This window comes from Parasteatoda tepidariorum, chromosome 3, assembly GCF_982258835.1.
Source record: "Parasteatoda tepidariorum strain Cologne lab strain chromosome 3, Ptep-v5.0, whole genome shotgun sequence".
NCBI lineage: Eukaryota > Metazoa > Arthropoda > Arachnida > Araneae > Theridiidae > Parasteatoda > Parasteatoda tepidariorum.
Genome location: NC_141757.1, coordinates 119,310,180 through 119,329,203, shown reverse-complemented (window position 1 = coordinate 119,329,203; position 19,024 = coordinate 119,310,180).

Below are 19,024 nucleotides of genomic sequence, written 5' to 3'. Positions count from 1 at the left end.
TCTATTTCCTACTTTTTCAAAAATTATTATTTTTTTCAAAATTTTCGTCACTATATGGAGTAATTATTTAATCATTTCTCCTTAAAGATACATCTTTCGATTAAAAAAGGTCGATTTTTATTTCCAACATCAACCTATGAGGGGTTAAGAGTGCGACTAGGACTTTTAGTGAGCATGAATTTAGTGAATTGTGCGACAAAGTTAATTATGATTTTTAGTGAATGTGACGATATGTAATAAAAATGAGATATTATGAACCGAATTTGAAATTGAGTTATGTTTGGAGAAAATGCAAAAATAGCACTGTATGTAAAATTATATCATTCTGTAAATAAATGTTTGCATATCAAGTTTTTAATTGAATTTATCAATTGAAAAAAAATTACATTGTACATCTTTCATACAAATACATCTGCATTTCCTCCTTTTTTTCCGAAATAAAAATGTTTTCAGAATTTTTCACCAAGCAGATTCTTTCTAAAGATAGAGCCCTTTCCTTTCTGTATATATATATATATATATATATACAGAAAGGAAAGGGCTCTATCTTTAGAAAGAATCTGCTTGGTGAAAAATATATATATATATATATATATTTTTCACCAATATATATATATATATATATATATATATATATATATATATACAGGGTGTCCCAAAAGGTCGTTTACAAACTTAACATGCTGGTCTGTCATATCATGATGAACAAGATTTACATAGGAATTTGTGTCCGAAAATTAAAACTGAGACCGCTAGAGGGGGCGATAAGTGCAGGTTTGGATGAGGAGAAAAAAAAATGATATCGATAGTGGTGTTAATATGATTTTTATTATAAAACATCATTACATCACAGCAAATGCTCAAAATTCCTTCCATTCGCCACAATGTACGTTTCACAGCGTCGGCGCATGGATTCACGAACCCGTTCAAATTGGCCAGGAGTGTCACGGACACGTGCTGCCGCTTGCGCGATCCTGGCGATAAGATCCATGTCCGATGTTACAGGTGTCTCGTACACTATGGACTTCATGTGTCCCCACATGTAGAAATCCAGGGGAGTCGGGTCGGGGGATCGCGGTGGCCATGGGACTGGTCCGCCTCTACCGATCCAGCGATTAGGATAAATCCTATCGAGGTATTCTCGAACAGCGTAGCTAAAGTGGGCACGTGCTCCATCATGCTGAAACCAGATGTTTCGGCGTGTAGCGGCTGGAACATCACCCATCAGATCCGGCAAAACTCTTTCTATAAAAATGCGATAGGTATTTCCGTCGAGGCGTTCAGGTAGAAGGTAAGGGCCAATCAACATGTCACCGACCGATAATACCAGCCCAAACGTTTACGCTGAAACGTTGTTGATGTGCATGGGCACGTGTACATCTTGGGTTTTCATGCGCCCATACTTGCATGTTGTGCAGGTTCACGACACCATCCCGTGTAAAGCAGGATTCATCAGAAAACAAAATCCATGATGGAAAATCTGGCTGTGCGACCCGCTGTTGCAAATACCAGCGTGAGAATGCAATGCGTTTGGGATAATCGTCAGCGCACAATGCCTGTACTTTTTGGAAGTGTTGTTTGGGTGTTGCAAAGTATGCGCATTATGGTAGAACGAGCTACACCCAAGACACGTTCGCCTTCTCGGAGACTTCTTTGCGGGTTGATGGCATACTCCTGTAGCACGGTTTCCTCTACGACAGGTGTGCGTGTAGCACGTTCTCGACCGATGTGGCTACGTGCTACGAAAGCACTTGATTCACATAATCTGCGGTGCAATCGTCCAAACAAAACATGACTTGGCTGACATCTGTTTGGGAAGCGCTCAAGGTACGTCCGTGCCGCGGCTCGTCCATTTCCATCAGCGGCGCCGTATACGTAATGCATGTCGGCCATTTCTGCGTTACTAAACTCATTCATCCTTCTCCTTCAACGTCCACGCCTGAAATGATTGTTTTCCCCACTCTCCCGTTTTCGTGCAATTATCGCCCTCTAGCGGTCGCAGTTTTAATTTTCGGACGCAAGTTCCTGAGTAAATCTTGTTCATCATGATATGACAGACCAGCATGTTAAGTTTGTAAACGACCTTTTGGGACACCCTGTATATATATATATATATATATATATATATATATATATATATATATATATATATATATATATATATATATATATATATATATATATATATATATATACATATATATATATATATATATATATATATATATATATATATATATATATATATATATATATATATATATATATATATATATATATATATATATATATATATATATATATATATATATATATATATATATATATATATATATATATATATATATATATATATATATATATATAAGAAAACAATGAAATGATAAAAAATAGCCAATCACAGGAGACTTGCGGTTAGTAACGCACAAAACAGCCAATTAAAATTGAGAACTCATATGTGTGTGAAAAATTAATAGTTTTTAATCAAGCTGCTTGCTAAAATGTTACGACTAAACTTTCCAGCTAAAGCTGAGTGGCGACTTTTATTTTATTTTGAGAATGTCTAATGATGGTGTCACAGTTTTCCGTTGTTGTCCGTGCATTTCTATTGGCCTAAAAGTCACGAGGTTGGATCCAGTTTTTCCTCATTCATTTCTTATTGCTTTGGTTGTCATCAGCATAAATTTAACAAATGTCGTAAAGATATTCGCGATCGCAACGAACTATAGGGGGCGTTGTTGTATGAGACGAATACCTGCGATTTTTATATGAACAGTTACTCTAGAGACGTCTTTAATGTAGCGTATAGCATTGTAACGTTCCTTCTTTATTGTGGCTTATTAAATTTAAAAATGAAAAATGTTTGATATTCTTTCGTATGCAAACGAAAACAAAATGGTATCTCTTTTTTTTAGAGAAGGAACATCCAAAACACATCGGAAAAATATTTAAGTAAACAGAAAAAAGTATGTATCTTCTTATTAGAGTTAAAATCTAATATCTGGGAAATAGTTTTACAAAATTTAATGATATAACATGAAAGGCCTATTTAATCTTTACATTCCATAGTTTTAAGAATTATATTACTTCAAACATTAAAATAAGCAAAAAGTGTACATAAGCCTCATAATTGTATATAACTAAATTTTGTAAAAAGAGTTTTTTGACAACAATTTTTATCAGAAAATTTTACGTTTCAAAAAAAATCATTATTTAGAAACTAAAAAACGTAAAATAAAGAATGTTTATGGGGAAAAAAAACAATTCTAAAGATTCTTCACATTAAAATAAAAAACTTTCATGTTTTTTTATTTTTTTATTCATAATCGGACGTAAAAAACCATTCTGTAGAGAACAATCATCAACTAAGAAAAAAAATTTACAAGCTAATTTTTTATTATTAAAATCATGACACTTACCTTCTTTATAAATCCGCAGAATTCCAAATGAAATGTTCTTCGTTTGAAAGTTTTATTTTCAAATATGTACTTAGATTATCCCTTCATTACTTTTAGATTACATACCACAGAGCAAAATTTTATAATTGTAAGATCTCGATATGAATTTCAATATGTTACTTAAAAACAGAATAGCTGAATTCTAGTTTAAATTATTCTTTCAAAACAAAAAAAAAACAAAAATACTTAGCAAGAAAACGATAAAAATTTATTAATAATCAGCACAAATAAAACTATTTCATGTAATTCGGATGATTCTTTATTGCTTTTCGAATTATATAGATACAGAAATATATACTATTCTATAAAGAAGAAGAATATTCTATAACTATTACAGTTCTGAATTCACATTTATTCACTGGAATGAAGAAAGCAATGTTGACTTCTCTTTAATTTGTAATGAATTGAAGACATTTTACCGTAATACACATATCTGCAACAGTATGCGATCCGGAAATCGGAAGTTATCTGTTGCGACTCAGGCTTTGTCCACGTTGTTTAACTTGTATTAAAATTACGTGGCATTCCAACCAACATTTTGAAAGATAGACTCTTCAAAATAAGGACTGGGTCATGGCTGGGTGGTACTTCCTAGACAAGCTGATATCCATTGATCTAATGGTGTGTGGGTTTCAAGTAGCCAACGGAAATCAATCAATTGGGGGACCTGAAATATTCCACTACAGTCTTAATCACTGAGCATATACGGTTCAAGCATTACATGCTTTGTTTTTCATGTTTTTTTTTTTAACCATATGTAACACAAAAATAGATTGATACATTGAAATGAAACATAAAAACATGGGTTATTCTAGAATTAAAGAGAGTTTTTAAATTCTAGTACCGTAAACCGGGGCGAGTCTACCCATCCAGGGGCGAGTCTACCCATTTTAGTTTTATTTAATTTTCACTATTTTAAATTGCAAATAAAAAAATTTTTACCAACGGAGGACTTAGTTCAGACTCTAAGGAAGATGGCGCTGTAGTAGTTTGATCCGTTTTTATTTATTTAGTGTCTTTTTAACCGACCTGTTCAAACGTCTTTTGAGAGATTTGTATTGAAAATCAGCAAACTTTTAGTTGGTGCTCCGTAAGTATATTATTATTATTACTATTTTTACTTTGGTTAAGTGATAAACTTTTCTAAGACTAAGATTACATTAATTTTATATGAAAAAAACAAACAAAAAGAATGTAAGTTTTGCTGTTGTAAACAAAAAGCCAGAATTCGCTGGGCGAGTCTACCCATTCGTATTTAGTTTTAATAAAGCATAATAATATAATTTAGAACTTTGTTTATATCAAAATTAAGTCATTTTAAATGAATTTGAGTATATTATTTTAATTTTGCATTGATAAATTTATCATTAATAAGAAAATTTATAGGTTAAATATAAATGTAAATATAAAATATGTTTATTTTACCTATTTTTTCAATTTTTATATTACAAAATTAACTTTTTTTATTTAATGCAAGTTAAATAAATTATTATTTATAAATTATTATTACCTCCCAAAAGAATGGGAAAAGGATTTTTCATGATTCTCAATGTTTGAATTTCAATTTGTTAATAATCTTTAATTATTATTATTTATTAATTATTTAATTGCAAATTTATATTAATTTAAATTTATATTAATTTTAATTTATTTTTATCAACAATAATCAGAAATTTTTTTTTATTTTATAATGTTAACGATTATAAAAACAAAACTGTGATCAAAATGTGATAATCGATCAAATACTCAATTTGTGTTATTTTATGAATAAAAAAATGGAATATATAATAAAGTTATGAATTTTACTTCATAAATATCCTATATAGTAACTAAAATAACAATTTAATAATAAAATTTGATTATTTACAATGTTAACATTCATTTTAGTAGAATGGGTAGACTCGCCCCATACGAGAGATTTGTCAGCAGTTCTATAAAAATATACAGTAACAGCGTAACTGTTAATATTTTCTGAAATCGATTTCACAGCTTTAAAGAGGGATAAATAGTGATTCCGAAACACCTATTAAAAGCCTTTTTTCTTTAATATTTACAAAAGTTTGACCACTTGAAAGTTGACAAACTGAAAAAATGGGTAGACTCGCCCCGGTTTACGGTAGCTTAAATATACCATTTACGTTGATTCGTTTTGCAATACTTTAAATATGTTGGTCATTGAAGGTCATTTTTTAGCAATTTTGGTTCTACATTTTACTACAAGATGGTTCCTTAATCTGTAGTTTATCAATATTTGTTGAATGACACATACTCAAAAGTTTCCCGTGACTTAAGCATTAATTACTTTATTAGCTATCATTGCGCTGAAGTGGCGATTGAGTTACATACAACAACTCCTACGGAACAGAGATGACTAAGTTGAAGCAAATTCTCTCAGCTTGACACTGGAAATTTATCTAATTATCAATCAGTTACAAGTACAGTAAGAAATTGAAATACGTTCCGTTTCACAGTAAAACAGTGTAAGCAATTTGACAACCACAATGTTACAGCACTTGATATAATCATGAAAGTCAAGTGATATAGTTCAGCCTCTCGTAGGATCGTGGTGATTTTTATTGAAATATTTCTGATTTTTAAAATGCAGCAAAAATTGTCATTCTTAAATAATTCCAATAAATAGATCCAACTATTTTTATGCCGTTGAGGTTCGAGCACCAAAAGAGACGAAAGTGGACAAGATGTAAAAATCTAGTGACCTCATCTGTAGTTGAATTGGTCTATCATTTGTTAACGATTAAATTGATTTGATTTGTTCATTTACGTCGCACTAGAGTTGCACAATGGGCTATTGGCGACGGTCTGGGAAACATCCCTGAGGATGATCCGAAGACATGCCATCACAATTTTGATCCTCAGCAGAGGAGATGGCACCCCCGCTTCGGTAGCCCGACGACCTGCACGCAAAGTCGTGCACTTTACGGTAGAGCAGTTTAACGAGGACCCATACCGCACACCCTCGGTCCCTACGCAGACTGATCCAAGTGGTCACCCACCCGCACACTGACCGCAGCCTTCGGTGATCTGCTGGGAACAGTGTCTTAACGGTCAGTCCACTGCGGGAGGTTAACAATTAAAAGAACACCAAAATCTTCACATGAAATGCATTTCCGCCAATTATTTTGGGTAAGATTTCATTAACTGGTTGGATTTAACAAACAACAAGATTCATATTATTTCACTTTGTTTAGCCTTGTTGTCACTTTGTTTAGTTTATGGATTATTTAAAAAATATAATCAAAATATTTATCTTAGCTGTCTCTAAAAATTAAAATTAATTAATCTTTTTTATTTCTAAAAATAATTTGGCCTTACTCTTTCAAAGAAAAAAAAATTTGATTTTATTAATTTTTGAAAATTAAGCGATCTTACTTATTAATGATAATGAAACAATTAGTCTTAGTTATTTCAGAAAACTAATCAGTAAATTCTATCGTATTTGTCCATTAGTTTTAGAAATCGTTTGCTAACATTAAAATTTACTACAGGTTTGTTTTAAAAAACTCAACCAAATTCTAGATTCAGAATATATATATATATATATATATATATATATATATATATATATATATATATATATATATATATATATATATATATATATATATATATATATATATATATATATATATATATATATATATATATATATATATATATATATATATATATATATCTTTAAACAGAAAAATTAGGTAAAAATACGATATTTTGTGGTTAAAAAACGGAGCTAATTTTCAGAAACAAACTTCGTAACAGATTAACAGATACAGGATAAATATCTTCGCTTAATGATTTACACAGGTCATTTATTTTGTGGCTTAGTTACAACACGAGTGATTGATTGATTATTCAATTGGATTTCAGATTATGATGAATTTCATGCAGAAATTGATTCCAAGCTAACGTAAAACTGATATATTGTTGTCTGGAATGCTTCGCTTATTGGTTTTAAAACAGTATAGTTTAAAAATTTGTACTTAGTGCACTGGTTTAAAATATAACAGTTTAAAGAATTGTACTTTTCGAACTAGTTTTAAAACATTACAGTTTAACGAATTGTACTTCGCGAACTTGAATTGAAACATTACAGTTTAAAGGATAACGTCAACAAAAATGAAATTTATAAAGATTTTAAGAAACGCTTTGTCTAAGAGCTTTTTCTAATTTAATTCAGTAACTACAAATTCAGAATTATAACATTGAGTTAAAATCCTAAAATTTATTTTAAACTTTTATTATTATTTTGTTAAAGTTCCAAAATTAATAGTCAAACGTAATTCATTTTACTCAATAGACTATAAAATTATATGAAATTAATAATTCTACTTCCATCTATAATTAGACCTGATTCTAAAAAGGTTCATAATGGTTTGCTTGTAAAATATATGGTTACCTAGAAATTCTCAAAAAATTGAGCTGCTTGCTGATAAGAATTTTTTTAAAAATGGAGTTGCTGGCTGGAAGCATAACTTTTCTTTTTTCTTTTCTTAACAGCTCAGATTTTAAAATTTGGGGATTTTTTTTTGCAAGGAGAAATTTAAATCTTTCTACGTGAAAAAAAAATTAAATCTGGTATACGGTTATTAGAAAAAAAAGTCAAAATTGATGTTTAAAAGTGTTCGGGTTTAATCAATGCATAAAGAGGGGATAATATTGTATTACCTTTTACTGCAATATTTACAATGTATAACAAGTTAAATATAACGTATTTTTTCAAGAAAAAATCAAAATTGATTTTTAAAAGTTGTATCGAAATGTGGGACAATATTATATAACATTTTATAGAATTATTTACAATATAAAACAAACTAAATCTGGTATATTTTCTCTAGGAGAGATGTCAAAATTGATATTAAAAGTTGTTTGTTGAAACAGTTTATGAAGACAAGACAATATTATATTTCATTTTAGAGTAATACTTACTATTAATCAGTTAAATCTGGTATATTTTTTCGAGAAAAAAAAGGATTGAAACTGATATTTAAAACTTGCTTATCGAAAAAGTTTCTAGTTTTTAATTATGTGTTTCATATGTATTTAATGTTTCATATATTGTTTTATATAAAATGAACAGCAAAAAAAAAAAAAAACTCTTCACCGTGAATAACTTTTTAATTTAATGGTCGAATTTTCACGCTCCAGGAGTCATTCTTAATGGTTCGAAGGGATGGCCTCAAATATGCTAAGTAGTAAATGTAGACGATATTTAAATTAGGAAACAATACGCACTTTCAAATAAGATATTGGTACAAAAACGTACTTTCTCTGAATAAAAATACCTTTCGACTGATTCGGATTTCTGTCCCCCAAAATATAGGGGGTAGCCGAAATCTGGTGAATAGGGTCCCAATAGTTGGGTCTGGATCTAATGATCTAATGAAGGGTCCCCTTATTGCTAATTTTACTTTTTGCGTATTTCGCAATATCTTGAGAAATTTCAAGGCGAATGGAAAAATGTTTGCACACAATTATAAGATTTGTTTACCTAAAGATAGGTCATGCAAAAAATAAGATTTAGTAAATATTTATTATTTTTTATTATTTTATAAAATAATAGTCGAAAAAACTTTGATACTTGATCGAGATACTTAAAATTCGATTTCTTAGGAACTATTCGACCGATTTTGCTCAAATTTTGTATTTTGCTGCATAAAATTTCATTCTTTAAAATGATGCAAAAAATTGCATACCTTACTCTTCAGCATTTTCTTGACCATTCTTAAATACAATAATAAATATTTACTAAAAGTTATTTTTTTACATGGAATTGTCTTTGGATAAACGAATTTTATAATTGTGTGCAAAACTTTTTCAATTCACTTAAAAAGTTCTCAATATATTGCGAAATACGCAGAAAGTAAAGTTAACATTAAGGGGTCCAAACTTTGGAGCGCTCTCTTGACCAAATTATTAGGACCCTATTTCCCAGAATATGGCTATCGACTATATTTTGGGGAGGGGGGTCAGAGATCCGAATCCGTCGAGAAAAAGGTATGTTTTCAGTTAAAATATGTTTTTGTTTATGATTTCGTAACTTAAAACATAGTCTGCGCTAACTAATTAGCATATTTGAGAGCAGCCCCTCGAGCGGTTAAGATTGAGTCATAGAACGTGATGATCCGATCATTAGATCAAATGTTATTCAGGGTGGTCCGTTTTTTTACGCACTATTTGCGATGTTTCACATACGTATTTAAAGTTTCATATGATGTTTCATATGACTATTTGTGATGTTTCATGCCCATTTAATGTTTCATATGATGCTTTAAGTGTACACTTGAAATGCTTCATATATATATAATGCTTCATATATACATTTGTTTCATGTGTATTTAAAATTTCGTATGATGTTTTATATGAGAATTTATGAAGTTTCTTTAAATTTTATGCTTCATATACATTTTATGTTTCTTATGATGTCTTATGTTTACATTTGTGATGCTTCATATATATGTTACCGTTAAAGTATGAAATCCGTTATTTTATAGAATACCTAGTTATTCCATGAAATAACTGATCGTGTCCGTTAAAGTGTAAAACTCTCTTGTATTTCATGGTTTAACTAGTTATTTCATGGAATAACGATCTGCAGCCCGTTAAAGTGTAAAATAATCTATATCATAGATCTCGCACGACAAATGTTTAGAAATTCAAGCGAAAAAGATGAAATTAATGTTAGATAAATCTCATTCTGAAGCCTCTGTGGGGTTTACCGACCGTATCCCAGTGCCTGAAGTTGACAGAGGAAAAGTTGATGCCAAATCTATTTTAGCTATCATCATAAAAATTACCGAAGAAGGATTTTTCCAATTGGGCACAAGAAACGGCCGCATAAAACAATTATATTCCTGATCCTAGTTCAGTATCTGCGAACAAAAATGAATTAAAATCGAAGAAGTACCGGATGTAGAAATATCGCTCCGGTCGGTTGCTACAGCTCAAAGTTTAGGTACTGGTCAGGGATTTAAAAAATGTTCGTGTAAAACCCCGTGTGTCAACAAAAAATGTTTTTATTTTAGAAATAATGTTCTTTGCAAGTCCAAGTGTCATTTTAGTAATCTTTGTTGTAACAAATGATTTTATGGTACGTTTCCATAAATACCATTTATACGCTGCATAAATTGGATAAATTGCTTCGTTTTCATTTTAATTGTCTATCATTAGTTCATTTATAGAATACCTAGTTATTTCATTTTAGATAAATTGTTTATTTTACACTTTAACTGTCTCTCATTAGTTAATTTATAGAATACCTAGTTATTTCATAGAATAACTAGTTAAAGTGTCAAATTTATAACCTATTACACACTTTAACGGACACAATCAGTTATTTCATGGAATAACTAGTTATTCTATGAAATAACTGCATTATATACTTTAACGGTAACATATATATTGTATAATGTTTCATCATGTTTTATATGTACATTTGTGATGCTTCCTATGTGTTTAAAGTTTCGTATGATGTTTTATACGAACATTCTTGATGTTTCATATACATTTTATGTTTGATACGATGTTTTATGTGTACATTTGGGATGCTTCATATGTATCTAATGTTAAATATCATGTTTTATATGTACAATTGTGATGTTTCATGTGTATTTAAGTTCTGTACGTTAAAAGTTAATGCCCAGATATCCATACAAAGAAATAATGCAGGAAAATCCATAGAAAAAGGATGCAAACTGTATGCATGGATTTCAAGAGTACAATGATTAGAGCTCTATTAAAACATTTTTACTTTTCTCAAAACTTTGTCTCGCTTTTAATGGTAAACGGCCATAAAAATTCACGCTTGTTGTTGAGTAGATATAAGAGCTGAGCAAACGAATGCAGTGGCGGTGGTCTCTTGCAGTGGCGTTGTCCGGCACAAAACTGAGCCATAAAAGCGGAGTGTTCTTGTTGACACTGCAAACAGAGGAGAAAAGTCTTGTTAAACGTGCTGAGGAGCTAAGTGTTGAGAAAATTGATGTTGCTCTTCTGCTTGGTCTATATTTATTGGAGTAATATATTACTGCTTTTATTCGGTGATAAATTTTATTGTTTGTTTGAAGTGCAGGGAATTTAAATCGTTCTGTGTACTTTGTTCTTGCAAAGACCTTTTCTCACTTTTACCAGGTGGATGTTGCTTTGTTTTCTTTTCCTCTATACATGCATGGAGGCGGCAAAAGGTTAAATTTATTTCATTTTTTGATTGATGTTTATAAGTTTTTTTTTTTTTGTTCCCTCATTTCGTTTTAATTTTAATTTTCATAAATGTTTAGATTAAAAAATTATTCTGATTAAATGCATGTTTGATGTTGTCATATATTCTGTGCTCTTTAATACGAACCTCCTTACTTCGACACTTCCATTACAACGACCGATACACATGTTTCATTTTTCTATTCCATTAGACGCAGCGTCATTTTAACGCCTACTAGACCATTCGCACTGAACTGTCCATTCCAATGTAGCGACCAACATTCACTTTCACTTTTTTTCTAATTTCTGTGAATATCGATTTCAAAATGACATTTCCTTTATTTCCGGTTTCAAAAAATCAAAATGTAAAAGGAAAATAATTTTAAGGAAATGATATTAAAGAAATGAGTCACTTGATGTAGCAAAAATTTAAAAGAAATTATTAATACCAGAATTTCTTTCGAAGATATCGCACATTAAACGAGAAACATCTTGAATTTCTTCTGAATTAAGAGTATCACAACCATTTCATAAGAGGTCTTTTTCCTACGTGGAACGGTTGTATTTTTTTTTAGTCACGAGAAAATATTTACGAAATCCTTGTGTGTGCTCGATACAATGAACATTCGTTATAATGTCCATTTTCAATTGGACAAAATGACTCATTACATCATGCATCAACTGTTTAAGATTTTTACGTATTTTATACGATTGTAATTTATATGCTGAGATGCATTCGCTCGCTGTTAACCCTGTTATTAGGAAGGACGAGGGTCTATTCCCGATGATGACTTGAAATCCACAGATCTTCAGATCGATAGCTATTAATCAGTATTATAAGAAAAAGCATATAATGCTTAAGTTTGGCATAATATTCTGGTGACAAAATACTAACCTAGTATTATAAACAATAAACAAAAAAAAAAAGTCGGGAAACGCATAGCAAGGAAAAAAAAATAGTGAAAAAATTGAAATCAAAAATTTCTAAAACCACGAAGTTAAAAAAAAAAAGTTGAATTTCAGGAGTTAAAAAATACGCATTTATCAAAAAAAAAAAAAAAAAATTAAAAAAAAAAGTAGACCATATTTTATGAATTGACATTAAATATTTTTCACTAATTAATATTGAGAGAAAAATTTGAAATCGAAACAAATCCTTTCGCAATTTTCGTATCTAACCACTTATCGCTTTCATTTTTGAGAGCTTTTATGATTCAAATTTTAATTTAATTAACAAATGTGCGAACATTAACAGATATTTATTAACATCACCTACTAATTCAATTAATTTCTTAAAAATCAAAATGGAAAATAAACGAATTTCGAAATTTTTCTAAATTAGAAAAAAGCGCAAATTAAAATATTTGGAAAAACATTAACTTTTACTTTCCCAGAAGCCTAGTAGAAAATTTACTTAGCATTAATTATAAACTTTTCATTTGAATTATGGCATCACTAAATTAATTTCCATGGCTGAATCCCTGGAGGGTTTTGTAGCAAGTCGACTTAATCGATGTACGACTCAATTCAAGACGAAGGTGCATAGAGTTAACGTTTGCCGAGTTTTATCAGTCGAAACTGTTTATTTGATATAAATTTTGCCTCAACCCTTTTGAGAGGTTTAATCGATTCTAATGAATATTTTAAATGCGACTTCATATTCCTTGATGACTTCCTGGTATTGTGGTACGTTTCGAGCGATGTGTTTTAAAAAGATGCAAGGACGTCGGAATGATTTGAAAAGGTATCAATTATGTAAGTTAACATTTGATTGAGAATATTGTAGTTAACTTCTGGATTATTCTTTATTGATGTCGAATGCTTTCTGAATTATGTCTAAATAGTTTCTATATGGAAGACAAAAATAAGAACAAGTTAAATAATATAATAAATAAAAATTTTAATAACTACGTTTTTCAAATAGACTTTATGTCTATTTGAAAAACGTAGTTATGAATAATGCAGTTTTTTGAGAAGAATATTTTAGTTTTGTCTGAAAACAAAAAACATTGAGGGTATCACTTTCAAAAATGCGGGGGGGGGGATTTCAATGGTGATAGACATTTATTATAAAAGTGATGCACCGTGGTGGCTCCCTGCATCTTTTGTTTTTAATAAAATCATTTTTTCAATTTAAACATTTGAAAAAAACTTATGTTTTTGATTGGTTGTAAGTTCTATTTGACGATGCAAATTATGCTTTTTGAGGTGTGATAACGAGGTTATGAGGATTTTGATTAATGATAAGTTCAATTTGGAGATGTAAATCCTTCTTGTTGCGGTGAGGAAACGAAGTAAAGGGAATTTTAATTGACGATAAGTTCTATTTGGTGATAGTATAAATTATGTTTGTTGAAGTGAGGAAACAATATGATGAGGAGTTTCATTGACGATAAGTTCTATTTGGTGATATGAATTGTGTTTGTTGAAGTGAGGAAACAATATGATGAGGAGTTTCATTGACGATAAGTTCTATTTGGTGATAGTATAAATTTTGTTTGTTGAAGTGAGGAAACAGCATGATGAGGAGTTTCATTGACGATAAGTTCTATTTGGTGATATGAATTGTGCTTGTTGAAGTGAGGAAACAATATGATGAGGAGTTTCATTGACGATAAGTTCTATTTGGTGATATGAATTGTGTTTGTTGAAGTGAGGAAACAATATGATGAGGAGTTTCATTGACGATAAGTTCTATTTGGTGATATGAATTGTGTTTGCTGAAGTGAGGAAACAATATGATGAGGAGTTTCATTGACGATAAGTTCTATTTGGTGATATGAATTGTGTTTGTTGAAGTGAGGAAACAATATGATGAGGAGTTTCATTGACGATAAGTTCTATTTGGTGATAGTATAAATTTTGTTTGTTGAAGTGAGGAAACAGCATGATGAGGAGTTTCATTGACGATAAGTTCTATTTGGTGATATGAATTGTGCTTGTTGAAGTGAGGAAACAATATGATGAGGAGTTTCATTGACGATAAGTTCTATTTGGTGATATGAATTGTGTTTGTTGAAGTGAGGAAACAATATGATGAGGAGTTTCATTGACGATAAGTTCTATTTGGTGATATGAATTGTGTTTGTTGAAGTGAGGAAACAATATGATGAGGAGTTTCATTGACGATAAGTTCTATTTGGTGATATGAATTGTGTTTGTTGAAGTGAGGAAACAATATGATGAGGAGTTTCATTGACGATAAGTTCTATTTGGTGATATGAATTGTGTTTGTTGAAGTGAGGAAACAATATGATGAGGAGTTTCATTGACGATAAGTTCTATTTGGTGATAGTATAAATTTTGTTTGTTGAAGTGAGGAAACAGCATGATGAGGAGTTTCATTGACGATAAGTTCTATTTGGTGATATGAATTGTGCTTGTTGAAGTGAGGAAACAATATGATGAGGAGTTTCATTGACGATAAGTTCTATTTGGTGATATGAATTGTGTTTGTTGAAGTGAGGAAACAATATGATGAGGAGTTTCATTGACGATAAGTTCTATTTGGTGATATGAATTGTGTTTGTTGAAGTGAGGAAACAATATGATGAGGAGTTTCATTGACGATAAGTTCTATTTGGTGATATGAATTGTGTTTGTTGAAGTGAGGAAACAAAGTGATGAGGAGTTTCATTGACGATAAGTTCTATTTGGTGATAGTATAAATTTTGTTTGTTGAAGTGAGGAAACAGTATGATGAGGAGTTTCATTGACGATAAGTTCTATTTGGTGATATAAATTATGTTTGTTGAAGTGAGGAAACAATATGATGAGGAGTTTCATTGACGATAAGTTCTATTTGGTGATATAAATTATGTTTGTTGAAGTGAGGAAACAATATGATGGGGAGTTTCATTGACGATAAGTTCTATTTGGTGATATAAATTATGTTTGTTGAAGTGAGGAAACAAAGTGATGGGGAGTTTCATTGACGACAAGTTATATTTGGTGATATAAATTATGTTTGTTGAAGTGAGGAAACAAAGTGATGGGGAGTTTCATTGACGATAAGTTATATTTGGTGATATAAATTATTCTTGCTGTGGGGAGGAAATGATTGAAACTTGTAATGTCATCCAGCATAGAGCTCTAGTTCGGTTTTAAATAATCTAACTAGTCAAATTAGAGTTTTCTAATTAATAATTATTCTAGGTGATATGGCAATATTTTCAGTTTGTTACTAAAAAATAATAATAATAATTAAGAAAATAAATAAAACAAAATGATCGAAGCTTGTATTGTTATTACGCATGGAACTCCGCTGGAGATTTAAGTGTTAATGCGGTTGAATTTTCGATTATAAGTTTATCCCCCACTAACATGACATTTTAGTGACATCTGTTCAGACTGACATATTCTGATAAAAAAAGACGCTTAATATGAAAAGTCAAATGCATGCGAAAATTACTTAATTATGAAGTAGTAAATGTCTAATAATTACGATATTCAACTTACAATATTCAAATTTATATTAATGCTTACGCATTCAAAAAAAGTACTTTTAATCATGAATCAAAATTAAGATTTGGAGAATAAGGAAATTCATACATTTTTAATCGTTTTTTATGTTCAAAAAATAGTTCGGAAACTAAACAAAAAAAAAAAAAGAAGAAGACTGAAATCAGTAAAAGATAACAAAGATAAGACAAGTAAGATAACAAAATCTATGCACTGTTAACCTATTTTATTTCACTATCACGGAAGCGTTTAATGAGCATTCCTTCCTGTGGGAAAAGTGAGTTGAAAGCCAATCACATTTAAACAATGTTGATGTTGCCAAATTGGGAAAATGAAAAAGAGGAGAAGAAAGCAGCCGCAACAATTACGCAGCATTAAGTATCGAAAAGAGTTGAGAAAGTAAGAAAAGAACTTTATCGTGTTATAGATGGTTGTGCTTACTTTCGAAGAACAATATAATGCAGCAAAAGGGCAGAGCACGGAAATATGAGTGATGATATTTTTGATGATGTCTAATTTCTTCGAGTGGAGAATCAATTTAGTCTAAATAGCTGAAGGGGGACCCATTCCTTAAATTCTGAGTGGAGTAAGTAATCAAAAAGGAACAATTTTTGTTCTTTTTTTCCCGTTTTAATCTTATTTCGGCTTTCGTTTTTCGTTGAAGAAAAGAGAGTGCTACAAGAAGACAGATGGACCTTTTTGATAAAAGAGAAAGAGGTTCTATCCTCGCTTCTCCTCCTCTTTCGCGCGCTTCCCAAAAAGTACATGATGGTACTTTCTTCGAGTACCATCTGTTTTGGCGAATTTAGAGACTGTATTGGCGATTTCCTGAAAAAAAAATTCTATCAAATTGCAGAGAGTTTGGGGAGAAGTATAGGGTAAAAACACCTGTATTTTTACAAAAAAATTTAAAAAATTGGAATTTTCTTGAGAATTTATTCGAGAAGGAATTTATTAGAGTTTATGAATAAAGTTGAAATTTTTTTTTTGCAAAAGACATAAGGATCAAGTCAATATTTTCAATAAATCCAGGATAAATCAAGGATAACCAATAAATCAAGAATAATCGGTTAATAGTAGTTACAGAAAAACTTACATAAAAACACAAAAAAAAAAAAAAAAATGCTTCTGAAGATAGTTAATAAAAACCCAACTATGTTTTTTACAAAAAACTCAAAGAGTTAGAATTTTCTTGCAAAAATGCAATTATGAAGTTGAACGTTTTTTACAAAGAAAAAAAAATTTAAGAATTAAGTGAACAATTTCTACCAGTAAATCAGGAGTAATTATTCTATAGGTAAACAAAATTTTAAAAAGGCTATTGAAGAAAGCTTGTCACAAAAACTTCAAAGGTTTTGAATTTTTTCCTAAATATTCAAGAATAAAGTCGATTATTTTTTGACCAAAAAAATTCAAAAATCAAGTCATCAACATTTTCTGTCAATAAATCAAAATAATCATTCAAAAGCGTTTCTTAAAAGTAAATTTTTTTTTAAAAACCATGGAAAAAATTATTTTAAAAAATCGAATATAATTAAAACGTTAATTTAACCTTTCATCAACGATTAATATTAGTTGGGTTGTCAGCCACCTGAATCCTGGTGCTACAGTCACTTTTCCGTACCGTTTTACTTAATATTTACTCCGTAATATAACGTTGAAGAGATGGTGCTTTGAACCAAAATATTGTTCAAATATGGGTTACAAATCAAATTTTTCCGTTCAAACTGAATCACTGTATTGTGATAAGCTTGTTTATTTCCTGTAAAGCTAATTCTTGATTTCTGTAAATTTTATACACTACATGCCAAAAATCTTACTATAGATAAAAATCTAAGGATGTTGTCGCAGTTTTCCATTGTTGTCCGTGTATTTTTATAGGCCGGAAAATCCTGTCTTTCCTCATTCATTTCCATGTTGTTTTGGTTGTCATCAGCATAATAAAGGTCATAAAAGTATTGTTTTACTATCAATATTTTCGCATTCCTAATTTAAAGTTATTTTCCTGTACTGCTATTTTACGCTTTTAATTCAAGAGTTTAAAACTAAGAGAATTGTTGTTTTTCTTAATTTTTTTATTATTATTCTGCACTACATTTTAAGATAAAGTTATTTAGAAAAGCGGTCTATTATTAACTGTTTTACAATTATTACTTTTGTGGCAATAGCATTAATATACTGTTATAAATTAGAGTTAAAGAGATCTGCTAGATGATTTAGAAGGTAATGATCAGCTTCATGCATAATGAGATGCAAGCAAAAAATAGTATTTAGGATATCCACCCGTTTGATAAGCGAAAACATTAAATTACAGTTGTTAACTCACGTGTTTGATCAATATAATGTGAAAGCGATACAAATGTTATTTTATAAAATGATTACTTCGAAAAATCACTGTTCACCAATAGATCTAAATATTTATAATACTAATAGAAAATAATATTTGGACGTGGGAATTAGAGGCACAAATAAATAAAGTAGGTACTTTATTTACGTCGCACTAGAGCTGCACAATGGGCTATTGGAGACGGTCTAGGAAACATCCCAGAGGATGATTCGAAGACATGACATCGCAATTTTGATCCTCTGCAGAAGGGATAGCTCCCCTACTTTGGTAGCCAGACGACCTAAATGCGAAGTCGAGCACTTTACGGTAGAACAGTTAAACGAGGACCGACACCGCACACCCTCGGTCCCTACGCAGGCTGATCAAAGTGGTCACCCACCCAAAAGCTTACTGACCGCAGTCAGGGATGCTTGACTTCCGTGTTCTACTGGGAACCGTGGCTTTGCGATTAATCCACTGAGGGACGAGACACAATCCTAAGCAAACAGAATTCCTTTTAGTATACATGTTAAGTGAATAATTTTAACTTTAGTAGAAAAACTGTTTTCTG